Source organism: Pinus tabuliformis, chromosome 6, assembly GCF_031772625.1.
Source record: "Pinus tabuliformis cultivar Carrire ecotype Pingquan chromosome 6, CPIR1, whole genome shotgun sequence".
Taxonomy (NCBI): Eukaryota; Viridiplantae; Streptophyta; class Pinopsida; order Pinales; family Pinaceae; genus Pinus; species Pinus tabuliformis.
In genome coordinates this window covers 579,364,325-579,371,837 of record NC_142292.1, presented here as the reverse complement: position 1 = coordinate 579,371,837, position 7,513 = coordinate 579,364,325, and positions in this window count along the sequence as shown.

Below are 7,513 nucleotides of genomic sequence, written 5' to 3'. Positions count from 1 at the left end.
ATATATATATATATATATATATATATATATATATATATATATAATTAATTAATTAATTATATTGAAATTAATTATGGGTTGTTGGGCATGTGGTATTTATAAGCCGTGGTATTGGTCCATAGTATTGTAACAAAGTTTATTTATGTATTAAGAATCTCTATTGTTAAGAATCTTATTACACGCTATTTTAAATGCATATATGTTTTAACTTATATATTAATTCCCCTTGTGGGGGTGAATGAACATTGCAATTGGGACATATGGGGGTGCCATCCAACCCACCAAATCCCACGAAAATTTAGATAGGGGTGCCTTGGCGTAACTTCCCCATGCATATCCTTATGCGAGATTTAATTCTATTAATATATGACCTCAATCCTAGAAAGCTTATGGAGTGTTGGTAGAGTTATCCAGGAACGAGAGGCTTGGGTTTGGTTCTTGTCACAATAGTTGGAACATCATTTTTGTGCCCCATGTTATGATGGTGGTTATGTCCTCCAATATGGTTATCCTTGGAGTGTTTGGTATGGTGACGTTACAACAGGGGTTCTTTTGAGTGGAGTAGGTTAGTGTTGAAAGTTTTGGTGTAGAGGCATAAGTTGCGCGAACTCCCTAAAAACCAAGATTTGGTGTATGATATTTTGTGGTTATTGTTGGTGAGTTGTTCATGAAAAGGAGAACTAAGGAATATAACTAGTAGAGAGTTAGCTAAAAATTCATGGAAATGCAACATCGAGGTAGCGATGACTATTTACTAGACATATGGAAGTGGATCTTCTATAAGCATCTCAAACCATTTGTTAAAGGTATCTTAAAATTCCCCTCTGAATTCAGTTCTTTTAAGGATTTTTAGCTCACTTTGGACATATTGGTTGATTCAGTCCTTTTTTGCTGAGGATATTTTATATTTTTTTATTTGGCTACTCTGTGTTATATGATTTTTGTTCCGAGTACTATGGTTTGGTGCATTGTTCGTTGAATTGTTGTTATGGCTTAACAAGGAGGTTCTATATATCTTGAATTTGTTTTATGTCAAGTATTTTACTCTATATTTGGTGTTCTATCTTTTTATCCATGCTTGGATTGTCTGGGTGTGAAAAATGATATTGAAACTAGTGTTTTTGGTCTTTTCGAATGTTCTTTGTGGGATGGAGTATTGTGGTGCCCTTTTATTAGTGTGGAGTTTAATTTTGAGTAATGAATTTCATGACATAAGGGACCTTGGTGAAATTTCTTCACACAAGCACTTTGTAAAATTTTCAGGTGCTATAATAATCTTTGGTAGGATCTTCACCATTGTACCTAGAGTGCTAGGTGGAGGGATGTTAGGTCCCTATAATACTAGTGATTACCCCATTACTATTGTAGTTGTATACCTTATTAATATTGTTGTGCCCCTATTGTACCCATATTTTTATTACTATGCCCCATAGAATCCCTCTCTTGTTATTTTTGTGCCTTTATATTATTATTGTTAGGTCGGTTAGGTTATATTGTGACTCCTTAGACTCCTATATATAGAAAGGAGGTTTTTTCATTTGAATCATCAAACGATCATTCATTTGTGTAATGTAAAGGAGGTTTCCCCCTCGAAGAGGCTAAATTCTAAGGCGTTGATCTATCTTTTCTATCTTTTTGTGAGCTGGTTTCATAACATTTGGTATTAGAGCTTTGGGTTCTAGTCTTTTGCTGCTCTAAATAGGTCATCGTCGCATTTTCTCTATAACTTTTTTCTTTGACGTTTCAGAAGTGAAAAAAGAACTCATTTGAGACAAAATTTCACTAAACCTCGAGTCCAAATTTTAGAGCTTTTCGTGCTATATTTGTGGAGATATGATTTGAGGAAGTTGGTCTTTTTGCAAACTCCTGAATTACATTCCAAACAGGTGACCTGGGGAAAATCATCATAACTTTATCTCTAAGCATCAAATTGAAATTTTGTAAGAAGGTATCGAAAGGGGACAGATTGTAGTTTCTTGTATATATTTTTCAGAGCCAAAGGTCAAAACAGGGACACGTGGCACGTCATACAAGTTCACTCTACTAAACTAGTCTATAATCAGGTCATTGTGGGAGATTTGGCATAACTCTTCCTTGGTAAATCCAATTTGGGTCAGACTGGTGGCATTGGAAAGAGGACACAGAGGGCTACTACAAATCACAATTTCAGAACTAGATGATCCGAAATTACAGAGATACATCAGAGGAAATATCGAGCTCCTACAAAGTGGAAAAAGGTGTGTAGATTTTTTCAAATTTTTTCTTAAGCTTGGTTTGAAAAATTATCTTGAAGGAATTCAAAGGGCATAGTAGAGAATTATTATCATAATTGATGCCCCGAGGAAAGAAAATTCAAACACCTAGTAAGCAACTTGAAAGCTCTAGCATGACTCATGAAGAAGAGGAAGAAATGCTACATGATATATCAAAATTACAAGGCCAAGTGCAACAAATGTCACTCTCACAAAAGCTAACAGAAGCTAAGATAAATGGTGTGGAATATAAGATAAAGGGCATGGAAGCTAATATGAATGGCGTGGAAGCTACTATGGATGATTTGAAGATATATTTCAAGACAGATTTGAAGACATGCATGGCAGATTTGAAGACAGATTTGACAAATTTTCTACAAGAAATATTTACTAATGGTGAAAGGGTAGTAAAGGAAAATCATGTTGTGAACAAAAGAAATTTTAATCATGATTTCATATAATCTAATGTGTGATTGAAGACCCACCATATTCCAAAAATCGATATGAGGAAGTTTGATGGCAAGGATCCCGCAACATGGATATTACAGATGGAGCAATTTTTCGATCTTAATAATGTGCAAAACACACAAAAGGTACGTATTGCAACTTTATATTTGGAACCAAATCAGTTTGTATGGTATCAATGGCTTTTCTCTCGTAAACAAATTATCACTTGGGCAATTTTTACAGAAGAATTGACAGCACATTATGAGGATACAAAAAGCAACACCTTTTTTAGCCAATTGATAACTCTCAAACAAAAGGATTCAATAATGGAGCACATTGAGAAGTTCCAAAAATTGAACATAAGGGTAAAAAATATTCCAAAGGAGCATAGAATTGATGTGTTCATAGGGACTTTAAAGGATAATATCCAACATGATGTTCGCCTTTGGGAACTTGATTCATTAGAGAAGGCATTCAGGTTAGCAAGAAAAATGGAAAGCAAAATTATGGCAACCAGGAAGCATACCACTCACAACTATAAAGATGGAAGTGTTGTTGCCCCTAGTTTTTCACAACCTATAAGGTTGACACCACAACAATTGGAAGAAAAAAGAATAAAAGGGCTTTGTTAGAGTTGTGATAGCAAATACACTAAAGGTCATAAGTGTATGGAGAAGAAATTATTCTACATAGATTGTGAAGAAGAAGAAGAAAAGGAGCAAGAAAGGTAAAAAGAAGAGGATATACTCCAGGAACAAAGCCTAGATAAAGAAGAAATGAATCTGACCATATCTTGTAATGCATTGGCTAGAATTACTGCTCCTCAAACCATCAAGATAGAAGGACAAATCAAGAATAAAAGGGTAATAGTGTTGATTGATTCAGGAAGTACCCATAATGTTATTCATTGTAAGATAGCAAAAGAATTGAATTCCTTCCTATATCCAGCACTAGAGTGTCAAGTGATGGTTGCAAATGGAGGAATGATAAATTGCTCTAGAAAGTGCCATAATATCAAGCTATCCATGGGAGAATATGTATTGACTAGCCCAATGCTTTCCATTCCAATGAGAGGTGCTGATGTTGTACTAGGACTCCAATGGCTACAATCCTTGGGTATAATAACTTTTAATTTTCAAGAACTTTTCATGAAATTTTCTGCGGAAGGAAAGGAAGTTGAATTAAGGGGTATTGCAGGGAAATCGGGAAAGATAATCAACTCTAACGGTATGACAAAGTTTCTAAAAAAGGAACAAAGAGGTGTAATTTCACAATTATGTTTGCTAGATGTTTCCACATCGAAATCATCTATTTCCAGAGATCTCCAAAAAGTCTTGGACAATCATTCCAAGGTATTTGAGACTCCCAAAGGTCTCCCACCTATTCGTGATTATGATCATGCTATTCATTTGATTCTAGGAAGTGTTCCTCCAAGCCTCATGCCATACAGATATCCCTATGCCCAAAAGAGTGAAATTGAACGTATGGTTACAGAAATGCTAGAGGCTGGTATAATTCAACATAGTCAAAGTTTTTTCTCTACTCCAATAGTATTGGTGCATAAGAAGGATGGATCATGGTGCATGTGTCCGGATTATAGGGAGCTCAACAAGCTCACTATTAAAGATATGTTTCCCATTCCTATCATTGATGAATTACTAGATGAATTGCATGGATCAATTTACTTCACCAAGTTGGATCTTCATTCAGGATATCATCAAATCAGAATGAAGACTTAAGACATTCCGAAAACAGCGTTTAGAACTCATGAGGGTCATTATGAATTTTTGGTCATGCCTTTTGGCCTTACCAATGCACCTTCTACATTTCAAGGTTTGATGAATTCCATTTTCAAACCCACCCTTAGAAAATTTGTGTTAGTATTTTTTGATTATATACCAATCTACAGCAAGTCTTGGAAGGATCATGTTGAACATGTTGACAAGGTGCTACAACTATTGGAGGAGAAACAACTATATGCAAAAAGATCCAAATGTTTCTTTGGAGTACAAGAGGTGGAATATCTAGGTTGCATTGTATCTCATGAAGGAGTTAAGGTAGACCCTAGCAAAATTAAATCCATTAAGGAATGGAAAATCCACATCCATAAAGCATCTGCGAGGATTTCTAGGGTTGACAGGGTATTATCGCAAGTTTGTTAAGAATTATGGGAGAATAGCAGCACCTCTAACAACATTATTGAAGAAAGATGCATTTTCATGGACTCTAGAAGCAAAAAATGCCTTCAAGCATCTCAAAGAGGCAATGTGCCAAGCACTAGTCTTAGCTACACCGGACTTCACAAAAACCTTTATTGTGGAATGTGATGCTTCAGGAAATGGAATTGGTGTTGTTTTAATGCAAGATGAAAGACCCATTTCTTTTGAAAGTCATCCAATCAAGGGAAATTTTTTACACAAAGCTATTTATGAGAAGGAAATGTTGGAATACTACATGCACTTAAGAAATGGCGACCCTACCTAATGGGAAGACACTTCAAGGTAAAAACAGATCATGATAGCCTTAAATACTTTTTAGAACAAAGATTATCCTCTGAAGAGCAACAAAAGTGGGTCACAAAGATGTTGGGTTATGACTTTGAGATCACCTACAAAAAAGGGAAGAAAAATGTGGTGGCAGATGCACTCTCAAGAAAGGATGAGGATGTGCAAGCATTGTTGTGCACCATTTCTATTATCCAACCAGATTGGATAAACGAAGCAAGGGAGGAATGGAAGAATGATGAAGAAGTGTGGGCACTTATTCGAAAGTTACAACAAGATTCTAGTACATCTGATATATTTAGCTGGTAAAATGATTTGTTATAGTACAAAGATCACTTATACCTCTGTAAGAATTCCCAACTCAAACAAAATATTCTTATGGAATTGCACACTTCTCCCTTAGGAGGGCACTCAGGATTTTTAAAAACTTACCACAGGGTTAAGAAGGAATTTTTTGGGATGGCCTTAAATCAGATATTCAAAAGTTTGTGGTGAAATGTTTGGTTTTCCAACAAAATAAAGTTGAAACAATTAAGACCCCAGGTCTATTACAACATTTATCCATTCCAAGCCAACGTTGGGAGGAGGTTTTAATGGATTTTATCACAAGTTTACCAAAGTCTGAGGGAAAGAGTGTCATCATGGTGGTAGTTGACAGACTTACCAAGTATGCACACTTTTGTGCATTATCACATCCATTTAAAGCCAGTACAGTTTCTACTGCATTTATGGAAACAATTCAAAAGCTACATGGAAACCCAAAGATTATTGTAAGTGACAGAGATCCTAATTTCACTGGAAATTTTTGGACAGAATTATTTTCTTGTCTTGTTACTCAGTTAGCTCATAGCTCATCTTATCATCCTCAATCTGATGGGCAAACTGAGATAGTAAACAAATGTTTGGAAGGATATCTTCATTGCTTTGTATCTGATAAACAAACACATTGTGTCAAATGGTTGCCTCTGGCTGAATGGTGGTATAACACTTCCTTCCATACAACAACAAAAATGACCCCATTTATGGCACTTTATGGATATCAGCCACCATCCATCACATCATATTTAAGAGAAAATTCTAAGGTTCAAGCAGTGGAACATCACATCAAGCATCAACAACAAGTCCTCCAACTCTTAAAGGATAACCTCATGTTGGTGCAGAATAGAATGAAACAACAGGTAGATCAACATCATAGCGAAAGAAGTTTTGATGTAGGTGATTGGGTATTCCTATGGCTACAACCATATAAACAAATTTCCGTCAAGCAAGCTAAGAAGGATAATAAATTATCACCAAAGTATTATTGTAGGTACAAGGTGTTGCAAAATATTGGTACTATGGCATACCAATTAGAGCTTCCTGCAGCTTCTCGAGTGCACCCAGTTTTCCATGTTTCATGTTTAAAAAAGGTTATAGGCGACAAGCTCCTATTTCAAACAATATTGCTAGAACTTGATGAGGAAGGAAAAGTTATATTAGAACCGAAAGTAGTCATAGAACCAAGAACTCGACAGCTAAGAAATCGATCAATTTCAGAGTATCTCATCAAGTGGAAGAACTTATCCGCTGAAGATTCCACATGGGAGGATGAGAATTTTATACAGAAGCATCTAGAACTACTCAAGCGTTGAGGACAACACTTTTTTGAAGGAGAGCGGCATGTTAGGTCCCTATAATACTAGTGATTACCCCATTACTATTGTAGTTGTATCCCTTATTAATATTGTTGTGCCTCTATTGTCCCCATATTATTATTACTGTGCCCCATAGAATCCCTCTATTGTTATTTTTGTGCCTTTATATTATTATTGCTAGGTCGGCTAGGTTATATTGTGACTCCTTAGACTCCTATATATAGAAAGAAGGTTTTTTCATTTGAATAATCAAAGAATCATTTATTTGTGTAATGTAAAGGAGGTTGCCCCTTGGAAGAGGTTGAGTTCTAAGGCATTGATCTATCTTTTCTATCTTTTTGTGAGCTGGTTTCATAACAAGGGAGGAGATTAGTGGGAGTGTTTGTTATAGGGGAATCTCTATGTGGTACTTTACATATATTGGGTAGGTTGTTGGGATGACTAGAACTTAGCTCCCTCTTCATATTATTTTATAGATACATAAATAATGCCCCATCAATGTAGAAATGTCAGAAGAGGCGGTAGGGGTAGTAATAGAGATAAATCATATTTTCCAAGTAAACTAACTCTTCTTTGGGTGAGCATATGCCTGGCCACATGGACTTGGAGGATTAGATTAGGAAACCAAGAATATTGATGGTACAAATCAGTAGAGAGAGACATGAAGATAGAAATG